The sequence below is a fragment of the Rana temporaria genome, chromosome 5 (assembly GCF_905171775.1).
Source record: "Rana temporaria chromosome 5, aRanTem1.1, whole genome shotgun sequence".
Taxonomy (NCBI): Eukaryota; Metazoa; Chordata; class Amphibia; order Anura; family Ranidae; genus Rana; species Rana temporaria.
This window is the reverse complement of record NC_053493.1, coordinates 214,841,414-214,856,530: the sequence shown is the minus strand read 5'-3', so window position 1 is coordinate 214,856,530 and position 15,117 is coordinate 214,841,414. Positions and strand designations below refer to the sequence as shown.

General features: G+C 45.5%; 1 protein-coding gene across 1 annotated transcript in view; it reads right to left on the bottom strand.

The window, feature by feature from the left end:
• Positions 1-15,117, bottom strand: part of ANKH (ANKH inorganic pyrophosphate transport regulator) — a 184,326-nt gene that overhangs the window by 73,693 nt on the left and 95,516 nt on the right. The gene's annotated exons all lie outside the window — the stretch shown is intronic.

The window sequence follows — 15,117 nt, the reverse complement described above, 5'->3', positions numbered from 1 at the left end:
TCCTCCACCTCACTCATTACTTTCTGCTCTCCATCTACATTGGTCGGGGCCCGGGGGAGGGGGGCAGGCTCAGAGAGGTCATACTGTTGGGTCCCATGGCTTAATGAGAATTGTAAGTAGAGCACCTGTGTACTGCTCTGCCTGTGCGCGGCTCACCAGACTACTTTTCCCGAGCATGCACCTTTCCTCTTCGGCCGCCAATCTCATCGGGACTCTAAGTGTAGGCACAGATTGGAGGGAGATTGGTCAAGCAGCCCTGTCATCACTCGCCCCCAGCTTAAATCCACTCGCCAAATGCTAGTAGGCGAGTGGAAATTTTGAGGGCTGGAGTAGACAATAGGTGAAATTCATCTCTAACACACCAGAATAAGGATACTTATTTTCAAAAAAGTGACAGTTATTTTCAGCCAATGAAAATAACAGTCACGTGGCTAAATACAAAAAAAGGGTCCTTATCCTTGTTAAAGATCTGTTAATTGAGCCTCATGGCTTATTTGTCACCTCATCCCACACTTACCTCCGGGACTTCTCCAGAGCCTCTCCCATACACTGGAACTCTCTACCCCAATCCCCAATCTGTCTGACTATCTTATACTGTGTCCACTTTCAGACGCTGACACTGACCCTCCCTCTTAGACCAGTTTCACAATGGGGCAGTGTGGGCATTAGCGGCAAAGCGCCTCTAGTTTCAGCTCCGCTTTACCGCTGTTATAGCGGCACTTTTTGGCCACTAGCAGGGCGATTCTAACCCCTGCTAGTGGCCGAATAAAGGGTTAATAGCGCCCGTGTTGCGGCTTTGCTGAAGCCCTTCGGCAACGCTGCCTATTCATTTCAATGGGCAGGGCGTTTTGGGAGAGGTGTATAAATCGTTCCCGCACTGCTCCAAAGATGCTACTTGCAGGACTTTTTTTCCCATCCTACAAGCGCACTATATATATACATACATACATACACACATATATACACATATATATATATATATATATATATATGTATATATATATATATGAATGTGTTTACTTTCCCAGGCTCCCTGACCAATGGCCACTGTTCCTTCACAACATGGGGCCCAGCACAAAGTAAGAACTAATAGAAATTGTTATTGTTTTATCCACACTAGCATTGCAATTAGGTTGTCAATTCTCGCATTATAAAAGATTCCAAGTTATATCCTGCTTATACTGTATATATTTATTCACATAAATAGTATGACTAGTAAGACTAAAATCTGTAGTCACGTTAAAGTTAACCAGTCAAACAAGAAGAAAAATAATTACTTTACAAGGTACAAATGAGAGGCATTTAAACATTCATAACAACTCAGGTCTGACAGCAATCCCACAATGCATTAGTTCCTCAAACTAGTATTAATAACTCACAACGGTATGCCAGAATTCACCGTTTTGAGAACTTCATAACATTGGGCACTTGAGATGAATGCCTAATGTGTTCTCATTTTCTTAGACTGGAATATCCGCTTACAACACAGTTGTAGATTAGCTGGCTTTTACCTAAACTGCACTAGAGCAGTGACGGACAAATATGAATGAAACATTTAGCTGCCAGTCAGTCAAGTGTTACAAATTTAAATATAAGAAGAGGGACAGTATAAGGAGGATACATACATTTTTTGCTTCCCAAATCACAGTTTTACCAGCGAGGCCAGTTTTTAAACCCTAGTTTGAAAAAATTCAGCAAGCATTTACAGGCACAAAATTCCCGTAGCCGATGTGTGATTACAGTTCCTGGTACCCTGTATACTGGTTTCATCCATAGCAGCTGTACTTTCTGTAGTGATGCTGTAATTGGCCCACAGCTATCACTTGGTCCCTGGGCCAATCACAGCACCCTGTACCACGTTATTAGCTGTAAGCCAATCACAGCATGTCAACAGAGAACACTCTGTCATGAATGGAAATCCATTATGAGCGTTCATACGATTACTGTTACAATGCTCATCACTGTAGCAACAAGCACAGTGTAAAAAATAAAAAATAAATCGCTGATCACCCCCAGTAGTACAGTGCCACTATGGTTTTACATATGGTCACCAGTCAGTATCCCTGATTATTGCCACACCAGTAATATGAATACGCTGTACTGTATAGTGACAGTATGTAAAACATTCAAAAAACAAAATTTAGATTCTTAATTTTTTCATAAAATTGTGACAAAAAATGACAACTTCAAAAAACTCACAATGCCTCTTACTATATACCTTGGATTGTCTACTTTCCAAAAAGAGGTCATTTGGGAGCCATTTGTACTGTCCAAGCATTTTTAGGGCCGTCGGTACAAAGGATTGATTCATTTTAAAATACAGTATACTGTATATACTAGCGTTCTCCAAATTGCGGCCCTTTGCTTGCCTTTATTGAGCCCTTGAGGCACTATTCCTGCCACTGACACTAACAATGGGGCATAATACCTGCCACTGAAACCAACGATGGGGCACTATTCTTCCACTGACACCAACAATGGGGCACTATTTTTTCCCCTGCCTGACACCGATGATGAGGTATAATTCCTTCCACCGACAACAAAAATAGGGCACTATTCCTCCCACTGGCTCCAACTATTTCTCCCCCTAATATTAATGGTTTACTTCCACTGTGCACAGCCCGGACCCCCTAAAGTCTGAAGGACAGTTAACTGGCCCTTTCTTTAGAAAGTTTGGAGACCTTTGGTATTTACCATTTTTTGTAGATGCTATACCTTTAATATACAGGTTATTTTTTGAGAAATTATTTGAATGCTTCAAAGCAAAGACAATAAATAAACTCCTTAGGTTACATTCACCCCAGCAATTAAAGCAGCTGCGAATTGTAGTGGCAGTTTTTGCTGCAGATCTCAGTGACAGCGGTAACTGTTAACTGTAATCGCTGGCTGTGCAAAGAGATGCTAAAAGCTGCGGCCGCCGGTGACCTGTTATTATAGTAAACGGGGCCGGCAGCCGCAGCTATTAGCGGCTCTTTGGACAGCCAGCGATTACAGTAAACAGCAGCTAGTGACCTGTCATCATAGTAAACAGGGCAGACAGCCGCAGCTATTAGTGACTCTTTGCACAGCCAGCGATTATAGTGAACAGCTGCTGGCAACCTGTCATTATATTGAATGGGGCCGGCGACCACAGCTATTAGCGGCTTTTGCACAGCCAGTGATTACAGTTAACAGCTGCCAGAAATCTGTCATTATAGTGAATGGGGCTGGCCGCCGCAGCTATTAGCTCTTCTTTGCACAGCCAGGAAAATCAGTGAACAGCTGCCAGCGACCTGTTATTATAGTGAACGGGGTCAGCGGCAGCAGGTATTAGCGGCTCTTTGCACAGCCAGTGATTACAGTGAACGGCTGCTGGTGATCTGTCATTAAAGTGAACAGGCCGGCAGCCGTACCTAGCTGTTGAGATCTGCAGGAGAAATTTATGATTCCTGCCACCACTATTCGGACTAGGCCTTATCCCAGATGTACCCTAAGGCCCCTTTCACACTGGGCGCGGGAGGTGCGGTGGCGGTATAGCGGCGCCGCTATACTGTCGTATTTACCACGATATTTGGCTGCTAGCGATGCAGTTTTAACTCCCGCTAGCAGCCGAAAAAGGGTTAATACTGCCCGCAAACCGCGGCTACAGCGGTAAAGGAGGGGAGGAGCGGGCTCCTTTACCGCTCCAAAGATGCTGCTTGCAAGAGATTTTTTTTCCTCCCGCCAGCGCATCACCTCAGTGTGAAAACCCTCTGGCTTTTACATTGAGAATGCTAGGGCAGGATTATTTCAGGCGTTATTTATGCGCTAAAACTCCTGAAATACGCCTCAGTGTGAAAGAGGCCTAACACTTTCCCCTCAGCTTCCAGTTTTGCAGCCAAACTAAGAATCTGACCCTGTCTAACGCGGGCTTACTTTTGTGTGTACTCATAGCAGACTGAATGGGAAGTAGAAAAAAAAAAGATAGATAGTAATAGTACTGGTTATTAATGCATGAACTGGCTGTGATTGTGAGAAATGTCTCTGCAATGTTATATATGGCGTTGTATAAATATGGAGAACTCCCTCCTTTTAGATGAGAGAAAAGACAAGGAGACACAAGGTAGGACATTAGGGACAGGACAAGAGAGTCATCATCCAGTCTACACAAACTACACACAAGTCACCAAACATCCACACATATCTACAATGGGTGAATCCACATAATCTAGACCAGATCCTGGTTCATGCAAATTAACCTGCTCACCATAGGTTCTGATAAACATTCACATATGTTCAGCCGCGGTTTCAATGCAGCAGTGCGGTGTGGTTCAGTTTACGGGTTCAGGTGAAATCGCACCAGAACCGGACTGAAAAACGCACAGGACTCTTTTTAAAAAAGCACAGAACCTGCCATGTACATGTGTTAACCGGCAGCATTGAAAAGACTGCCGGTTCACAAGTTGTGCGAATCACATGCGATTCAAATCCCATCCGATTCGGTTCAAATCCCATCCGATTTGCATATCGGTGAACGGAGACTTTCCCTAACCACACAGCAGTTTTCAGAGCAAGGAATTTTAAATGTTTCCACATTCTATAAAAGGGCCCTGTAAACAGGTGATACATTTCCACATCCTCTACATGCAGTTTTTTAGTCAGACATCCAACTAATACACAGCAAGGGATAGAAGTCAGCCACAAATTATCTAGTGTAATGACTGACTGTAAAGTCTAGACAAAACGCTTTCACAAAAGAATAAATGATTTTATTCTTTGTCAGTGGAGTACCTGTCAGCTGTATGAAATAGCGGATGTACATCTGGCTGATCTTTTCATCGCATGTCATTTTTCAATACAAGAAAAATAACTATAGCACTCAAAATTACAAAGGCTTCAATGTGACAGAATCCAAGCCATTGCTATATATGGATTTTGTTTCTGAGTCATCTGAATTGTATGTATTTTTACAGATAATCAGCAAATTATCGATATTCCCTGCTGATATCTTCCTGTCAGTATTCACACATATTGTGCAGTGAATATTGGACCTTTCAAGGACAAAATATGATAATTTTCATGTATAATTAACACGATAGCTGCTTCTACATATTAGAATGGTAAAATTACCATAAAATATTCATACATTTCAAAATAGCTCCATATTTCAGTTAAGCTACAGTCTCACAAATATTCTAATAATGCATTACAAATCCATAGCAACCATATCCTAAGTAATTTATCAATGGGAAAGATGACAAAGCTGAGGACATGAAAGTGGACCAACCACCTACTGCTGAAAAATTAAACCCATTAATAAAACGACATGTGGTCTCTGAGAACAAATTCCAGATTTTCCAGGGTAAAGAACGTAAAATAAAGCTCTTGCGTGTGTGAGAACTTGTATAGCGCTGCAAATGCGAACTGAATCGCCTCAAGACGCTTTGCATCCAGAGTAGTCCTGATCCTTTCAGAAGAGGTGGGTCTTAAGTTTTTTCCTGAAGGCGCAATGGTTTTCTGACCGTTGGTAGTGCGATCCACAGCCGTGGCTCTTGAACTGCAAACCTTCGTTCTCCTTTAGATTTGTAGCGGGTCTTGGGGATGCAGAGCAGGTTTTGATTCGTCGACCGAAGGGCGCAACCAGGGTTGTAGTGTTTTATTTTCTCGCATAGGTATTGCGGGGCTTTTCCTTGTGTGCATTTGTGAGTGAGGCAGAGGGTCTTGAATGTGACCCGATACTTTTCGGTTAGCCAATGAAGGGACCTCAGGGCAATATATTTTCACAGATTCAGAGGCTAAATTTCAGCAAAATGGTAGTGAGGTCAGCGTCCAGGTTAAGGCCGGGTTCACATAGCTTGTGGCCGCGGTTCACAGCACGGGGTCTGGTGCCTCCCTGTTCATCGATTCAGGTGTGAATAAGACTCTGAATTTGCACCTGAATTTGCACCTGAATCAGAACCAAAGATGCACAGGACCCTTTCCGGAGCTGTGTGAGCTAGTTCCATTGAGAGCCGATCACACTCTCCTGTATAGCGAATTGGATGGGGGGGAAACCTGCATCCAATTTGCATATGTGTGAACCCAGCCGAAGGCGGGATGAGAACTATTTTTCTAGATGAGAAGTCCACATTGGAAGATTTCCCCTCACCTCCTGTTCGGGTGACCACTGTAAAATTTTGTATTTACCATTACTTAACAATGGTCACCAAGACAAAGAATGAGGATAAACCTCCTCAGTGGGGGCACAGAAATAAACACCTAACAGGAGCACTATTCTTTTGCTCTTTTACAAAAAAAAAAAAAAATTTCAACACTGCATTTTATATCAATTGTATAAAGGTTTTTGCTTTACAAATAAAAATGTAGGGTTTCAAGGTAGGTCCAGCAATGCCTACTCACTTAATCACTGTGTCCAAAAACCTGAGCAGTTTCCAACGAGTGGTCATCTTTCAAAGTTAAAGCGGAGCTCCACCCTAAAGTGGAACTCCCGCTGATCGGAACCCTCCCCCCTCCGGTGTCACATTTGACACCTTTTAGAGGGGAGGGGGGTGCAGATACCTTTCTAAAGACAGGTATTTGCACCCACTTCTGGCCACAGTCTGTGGGCAGACTGCGGGCAGGTCGTCACCTCCCCCCCCCCCTGTTGTGTTCTGGGAACACTCGGCTCCCAGAGCACAGCGGGAGCCAATCAGCAGGCGCAGCGCGACTCACGCATGCGCCGTAGGGAACAGGGCAGTGAAGCCGGAGCGCTTCACTTCCTGGTTCCCTCACCGAGGTTGGCGGGGGGGGCAGCAGAGTGACGAACGATCGCTCGTCCTCTGCTGCGGACGGCGCTGGACTCCAGGACAGGTAAGTGTGCCGATATTAAAAGTCAGCAGCTGCAGTATTTGTAGCTGCTGACTTTTAATATTTTTTTTTTTCAGTGGACATCCGCTTTAAATTGTGAAATGGAGCAAAAAAGTCAAATCATGCTATTGCAATGCAAGGCAGGAAGCAGGGCCTGCATATGAAATGAGCTGCCCTTATACCCATATATAATTACATACCATAAAAATAAACATGTTTTTAAAACCTTACTACATATAAATGACATCATTTAGATCAATGTAACCTCTCTCATGCGTTTATACACAGTAAAATTGTTTTAAAGACAGTACTTTCCCTTTCAACAGTGTAAATATACAGTAAACAATGCCATCTGCATGTCCTTAAAAAGTGATTGTATTGCTTATATTACATGTATACAAGAGTTGATCAATTCTCTAAACCCAGGGTTGCCAACCACCAGTAAATTTACTGACAGTTAGTAAAAATCTGTGATTTTTTTTTTACAACTACCAGTAAATATCAGGGGCTTATCATTTCATGCTGTGTTGACTTTTTAAGTGTAAATCAAGAAAATGACTTCGTTATAGGTATTGCCAGTGTTTCCATATCTTGTTTATACTGTTCAAATATTCACTGTGTTAGTTTTCAAGGAGGTTGCCAGTAATGTTCTTCCGCTAGTAAATTGTCTATGTTTTGTCAGTAAAAAATGCTGCAGGAGGTTGGCAACCCTGCCTAAACCATGTGCTGTGATATGTTGTTAAGTCGCAGTTCTTGCTTTTTTTTTCAAGTGTTATTTAAAAGTGTTATTTAAATGTCTACTTAATTTAAGCCCAAGTTTACATTGGACCATATTGACATGCGATTTGACATGTCAAATCGGCGGCTATAGCTCGCCACAACCCCGCCCGAATCGGTGCTACGCCGACTTTGCGGCACCACGCGATTTCCAAAAGTAGTTCCTGCACTACTTTTGGCGACTTCGGGGGGCAATTTCGATAGACATCAGTGCAGGAACCCGCTCTGCATGGTAGCCAATCAGCTTCTAATGTCATCTTGTGCAATTAAAGTGGAGTTCCACCCATAAATGGAACTTCCACTTTTTGGAGCCCTCCGGTGTCACCTTTGGCACCTTTCAGGGGGGTGGGGGGGAGCAGATACCTGTCTAATACAGGTATTTGCCCCACTCCCTGGCATAGATCACCTCTGTGATCTACGCCACTTCCGGCGCCTACTCTGTACCCCCGCTGGGTTCTGGGAGATACACACAGCTCCCAGAACACAGCGGGGACCACTGAAGACATGGAGCGCAACTCACGCATTTGCAGTAGGGAACCAGGAAGTGAGGCCGCAATGCTTCACTTCCTGATTCCCTCACCAAGTATGACAGGGGCAACAGACGATCCACGAGCGGCAGATCGGCTTCGGCTGCCGACATCGTGGGCGCCCTGGACAGGTAAGTGTCCATTTATTAAAAGTCAGCAGCTGCTGTATTTGTAGCTGCTGGCTTTTAATATTTTTTTTTGTGGGAACTCTGCTTTGAAAAAATAAAATAAAAAAAAAACTGGAAGCTGATTGGATTCTATGCACAGCTTCATCAGATTTAGCACTCTTAATGAGTCCTTACCCAAATAAACGTAGCATTCACATGGAACTGCAGGCCCCACCCGCCCAAACCTACCTTCCCGGATATAACTGAAATTAGTACACTTGACACAACTTTAAGTGGCAAAATATTTGGCCGCGACACCTTTATTGATTTACCAATAAATTTCATAACTTTAAATAAATCGTTCAAACATAAATCATCATATACCATGTAGCTGAAAAAACCTGCTCAGTTCTGAAAACTCGAGCAGTACTCCAACAATTTCTTTTATTTACAAATAACGTCCCCCCTGGATACCAGGGTGACCCATCACATAAAGTAGTCGCGACTGGGGCGGGAGGGAGGGAGTCCGTGCTGCTTGCTTCACACAGGGCCAGAGGAAGACCACCGGAAGCTGCTGGTCCTTAAATAGCCTCCAGGCTCTTCCAGCAGCTTCCACCGTACCCTATTGGCTGATCCCACCCGGCCTGCCGAGCTCCTTAGCAGGCCAGGTGCTGTCATTAAAACCCTTAACCCTTACCTACCTAGCAGGGCTGAGGGAGCCGCAGTCCCAAGAAAGTGGGCTCATATTGTGCCCCCTTTATTCATGGAACTGCAGGCCCCACCCGCCCAAACCTACCTTCCCGGATATAACTGAAATTAGTACACTTGACACAACTTTAAGTGGCAAAATATTTGGCCGCGACACCTTTATTGATTTACCAATAAATTTCATAACTTTAAATAAATCGTTCAAACATAAATCATCATATACCATGTAGCTGAAAAAACCTGCTCAGTTCTGAAAACTCGAGCAGTACTCCAACAATTTCTTTTATTTACAAATAACGTCCCCACCAGGCGGGCTTGCCCTCAAGCCCGGCCCCCCCCAAGCGTCGCGGCCTTCTCAATCATATTCTGTAACCCTAAATTAAAAATGTCCAAACCAACCTCCGACAAATGGATCCCATCCCTCCTGTACAAACCCGGGTAGCCACCCTCTAAATCCACATGACGATAGGAGAAGCCCCCTAACTGTGGCATGAACTTCTCCAACGCCCTGTTAACCCTCTTCCTCATTTTCTCCATGACCCTCCTCTGCTCAGAGGAGAGCCATGTGAGCCGAGGGACTATCTCAGAGAATACCACTATCGTATCCGGGAAGGCTGAGCTGAAACGCTGCAGATCACTTTTTATTGCAAAAATTAAATCTAAAGTTTTGACTTTCCCTAAGTCATTTCCACCCAAATGGATTACTAACACCGATGGCTGTGGCCATATTTGACAAAGTTTAGATAGTTGAAAATTCAATTGGGCCCATTGCAGACCTTTTATACCTCTCCATGAAACACTGAAATTGTCCGGGTGTAACGACAAATTGGACGAGTACACACGCTGATTCGCTCTTTTCTGAGCCCAATATACAAAGGAGTGCCCCAGAATCCACACTGTGAGCTGGGTACCTAAAATTAAACGAACAAATTAGGGCGAACATATAACTGTACCCCGAGAAGAAGTGATTTCTCACGAAACGCGTCGGGTGGAGTGAGTGACGTGTGGACGCCATCCCCTTCATTTTCTCCAACGAGTGGCTCTTGTCCCTGATACGTCCGGCCGGCGTTACAGGCCAACTGCTTGTTTTTATCAACTTAAATGTGAGTTGTACATTTGTTTTTACTATATTTTAATAAATTTACCCGGATTTATGCTATGTGGAGCCTGTTTTGTGTTTTTTCATCATTTAACACGGCATGGTCTTAATGCAAGCGGAGAACTTCCTGCAGATGTGATACCCACGGTGGAAAGACATGTTGATAGTGGTCCGGCAGGACCCTGACTTCTGGTAAGCAGCTGTGTGATCGGTGGTGGATTCACGTTGGTGCTATAATCAGGACTTCTTGAAGCTTTCACGGGTGTCTCCAATCTCACTTGGATTCATCACATTTATTTTCAAATTGAAGTTTATGGACTTTATTCACTTATTTGTGGTCTATTGTTTGATTTAATTTTTTCAATATTGTTGTCAGGCTTTTCGTGGCAATACCCACTGGGCTAGTACTTTATTGTCTAGTAGGGCCAGGTGGCTTTGGCCCCTTGACCTAATGGGACTCTTAATTGGTGTTTAATTCAGAGTGTTAATCTAGGAATTTTTTAGCACATGCACTTTTGCACATGTCCAATATGTTTGTTTAACATATGTTCGTCCCCTCCTTTTTTTTGGTTTAGCGCAATTAATCTTTCTTTTTCTAATATAACTGAAAACATTTTGATCTCCACCCACCTAGTGCTTTAATGTCACCTTCCGGGACGCCGGACCGTGCGGCCTCCGAGGCTGCCCCGATCCTAAAAGAATGGGATGAAAATTTGAAATCCTCCAAACCCAATTTAGCCAGACACCTCTTTAGTATTGAGTCAAATTGATATTTGGTAAGGGGAAGAGAATCAACATGAGCCAAAAAATACTCCCCCCCGGGTGGTCTGAACCTTAGGAATTGTTTCACCACTGCTACTGGGCAAATAGACAACTCATCCTGCATTTTTAAATTTACCCATCTACCTTTACCAACCTGGTCCGTCTTGGAGTGCTGTAGCCATATACGCACACCAACTTGTTCTACCAACACCTGTTCTGGCCGTAGACCAGAACCACCATTCTTGCTGGCCGGTATCAGTTCCGAAACACGGAAGGCACCAAAAAAGGCCAGCACAAACGCTGTCTTGAAAAGTAGTGCCTCGTATCTCGAAAAACACACCGCCTCTGTAGCCTTACACAGCCCTTTTAGGATTTCCAGCGAGATTGGTCTCCTCCCATCCGACACCGGATTGGATCTTCTGTATCCCTTTAGGGCCTGTTTTACTGTAAAATAATAAGAACACGGCTTCAAACCTAATAAACGGAAATGAAAAGAAATGCCGGCCAACACCTTAGTAATGTGACTGCAGGACAACTGTTGCCGCATTAAACTTGACAAAAAAGCTAAGATCGCGCCCTCAGAAGGCTGACTAAACACATGACCCTCTTGGCCTGCAAAAGCTATCCAGCTGCTCCAGGCTGCAGTGTAACAAGCCCATGTTTTGGGTGCCAGAGACCTCGTAATTGCCGCCGATACTTCCTCTAGATCATCTCCCACAGGTAGGCCGGGCAAGGAAAACCGAGCACATCCGCCTCCGGAAAAAGACTCCGAAAACGCTCCTCCTGCAGGCGAGACAGAGAATCGGCCAGATTATTCAACACCCCTGGGACATACTTGGCCTTCAGCCAGATGTTGAATTTGAGGCATCTGAAAACAACTTGCCGTAGGATCCTTATAACTGGCAACGACTTCGATGACAAGCAGTTGACAGCATAAAGTACCCCTTTATTGTCTGTCTCAACTAGAATTTGCCTGTTTGCAAATTCAGTTCCCCATATCTCCAAAGCCACTAATATTGGAAATAATTCCAAAAGGACCACGTTTTTGGTCGCTCCCGAAATCACCCAAGACTCTGGCCAAACTGCGCAACACCAGTGTGTTTTCCATATTGCACCGAAACCTTTCGAACCCGCTGCATCTGTAAATAAACGAAAATCGCTGGCGACGACAAAATCTGCTTGGAAGAAAGACCTGCCGTTGTAGCACTCCAAAAATCTTGCCCACACTAGAAGGTCCTCTTTCAAAGGGGTGGTCACCCTAATATGATCAAATGGCGATTTCTTTCCTGCAATGGAGAGATGCAAGCGTCGAGAAAAAACTCTGCCGACCGGCATTATCCTGCACGCAAACGCCAGAACGCCTAGCAACGATTGCATCTCTTTCAGGCGCACTTTTCTCTTCCGGAGCACCGACGCAATTAAACCTTTCAACTTTTGTACTTTCGCAATTGGCAAACGGCACTCCATGCTTGAGGTGTCCAATTCGATGCCCAAAAAATCGAGCGACGTACCGGGCCGACGCGTTTTGTCCTCCGCGAGCGGAACACCAAAATCTTGCGCCATCGACTGAAAATTGAACAAAAGCTCCGCGCATAAAACGGAATCGGACGGTCCTATGAACAGAAAATCGTCCAGGTAGTGGACTATACTGTCCACTCCTGACTGCACACTGAGAACCCAGTGAAGAAAAGTTGCAAATGCCTCAAAATATGCGCATGACAGCGAGCACCCCATTGGTAGGCATCTGTCGAAAAAATACTGCCCTTCAAAATAAAAACCAAGAGAGTCGAATGCTCTTGGCGAGACTGGCAATAACCTGAAGGCCGCCTTTATGTCCGCCTTTGCCAGTAGCGCCCCCGGACCATGCAACTTTATTCTTGAAATCGCATCTTCTAAAGTGGCGTAAGATACTCTACATACCTCATCCGCAATGTCGTCATTCAACGATTCTCCTTTGGGAAAGGACAAATGATGGATTATCCTATATTCGTTAGGTTCCCGCTTCGGTACTACGCCTAACGGTGAGACCCTAAAATTCCGAAAGGGGGGTTGGTCAAAAGGCCCCGCTATTCTACCTTCTCTCAATTCTTTGCACAGCTTGTCCCTTACCACCTGAGGGAAACGCTCGACTGACTTCAAATTACCCGCTAGCCTGCAACCTTCCCCTGAAAAAGCAGGTAGCGGAAAACCCTGATCAAAACCTTCCTTAAGTAAACATGCCTTCTCCCTGTCTGGGTACCTGTCCAGCCACGGGCGCAGACTTTCCAGCCTCACAGGTGTGCAGGCTTTTTGGAAAAATATGCTGCGCCTGCGAAGGGACGGCCACAGCATTTCTCTTAAAGCATTTTATCGCTGGATGCCCGCCAGCGCATATAGAGCATTCGTGCCTATACTTGCAAGCACTGTTCCAACGGCATTGGCTCTCGTTAAAAGCAAAACAGCAGCCTTTTCTGAGAGCCGCTGCGGGAGTAGCTCCTGGGGGCTGCCTAGGAGCTGGCGGCTTCATGGGTGCCATCAAATTCAACCACAGGCCTACATCTTTCATGCCCCACCTAAGGGACGGGTGGATTGATAATTTTTGACGGTATGACTCATCATAGAAGAACCAACCCATGCCGCCAAAATTTTTGTAAGCTTCCAACACGTGGTCTAGATGCTGAAAAAGCCCACCGCACTGCTCCGGGTGTTTTTCTCCTAGCACACCTGCAAATATGCAAAAGGCCTGAAGCCAGTTGTTGAAAGACCTAGGTATTGACCTGCGCCTCTCATCCTCTCTTTCTTCCCGCTTGCTGACAGCCACTTCCTTATTTGCAGGTAGTAATGAAAGCAAGTCTACATAATCTCCATTCCAGATCTTTTCTTTCAAAGCCAGGCTCAGATGGTAACCCAAAGGAGACACCTCACAAGGCAATGCCTCTTTCATAAACCTCTCTGGTACGCAGACTTTAGGAGTCTCCTTGCAACTTTCAACAGAGCCTGAACCACTAGCAGTAGCTAACTGAGTAGTAAACACAGGGGCAACAATGGGGTTAACAGCAGTGTTACCTGATATGTTGTGAGGGGTTAAGATTTCATTCTGACTGACAGGTATTTTAGCATTTAAAGATTGGATCAGTACTGACAATGAACCCACAAGCCCAGATAATAAAGATAGCTGGCTTAACTCACCCACTGCTGGGGGCTGGATGCCCTGCTGCTGAGCCGCTTGCTCCAGCAGCACTGCAGGGCCTTGCTGTCTCCCTTGCAAACCAGGTGCCTGTTGTGGCGCCCCTGGGTGCTGAGCGCCTGCCTGTGGTGGACCTTGTTGCTGCCTGAGGGCCTGCGCCGCCGGCTGTCTACCTCTGCTGACCTGTGGAGGTGTCTTCTTTGCTTGACCCCGGCGACCCCCCTTCTTCGCGGGGGACTGTGAAGCCGCACGCTTCTTCTTTCTTCCACCCGAGCTCCTGGTCGCCACGCCCCCGGCCTCGTCCTCCGACTGCTGCGTTGACATCCCAGCTTCAGCCACTGGCGGGGCACTCGCTCTCTCCGGCGGGGAGCTGCGTCTTGAACGAGGGGATGGGGCGGGAGCGGGCGGTACCTGCACAGAGCCGTCCATCAAAATTAGCTCACCGCCCCATGGCACGCCTTCTTCTCCTTCCTCGCAAAGCCGCGCCTCCTTCTCCGTCCCAGCCGACAGGCATTGACGCAGCCACGCTTCGCCTCCGGCTCCGCCTGCCTTCTCGACGAGCTGCCTTAGTAAATCTTCCATCTGGGCAGGTAAGACGTTCAAGCAGGAGTCCGTGCAGTCCGTGCTGCTTGCTTCACACAGGGCCAGAGGAAGACCACCGGAAGCTGCTGGTCCTTAAATAGCCTCCAGGCTCTTCCAGCAGCTTCCACCGTACCCTATTGGCTGATCCCACCCGGCCTGCCGAGCTCCTTAGCAGGCCAGGTGCTGTCATTAAAACCCTTAACCCTTACCTACCTAGCAGGGCTGAGGGAGCCGCAGTCCCAAGAAAGTGGGCTCATATTGTGCCCCCTTTATTCATTCTCTGAAAGCTCTATGGGTTTCTCTAATGACAGCTTTTATAAATATCTCTTATGTACTGTACAACTGCAAAGTCTGGCATTATTCGAAGCCAGTGAACCTTTTTACTGGATGAATGTTACATTTGGTTTATTTAGGATCGGCTTACAATTTCCCAAAGAAAGACAGATGAAACAATAGCATATTGACATCATCAATCACATCTTGGAAAACATGTTTCCTTATCATTTCCAATGGCAGAAAGTAAAATAAATCTAAAAGTAACATCAGTGCAAGCAGAATGTAATAATAAACCAACCAGCATTTTAA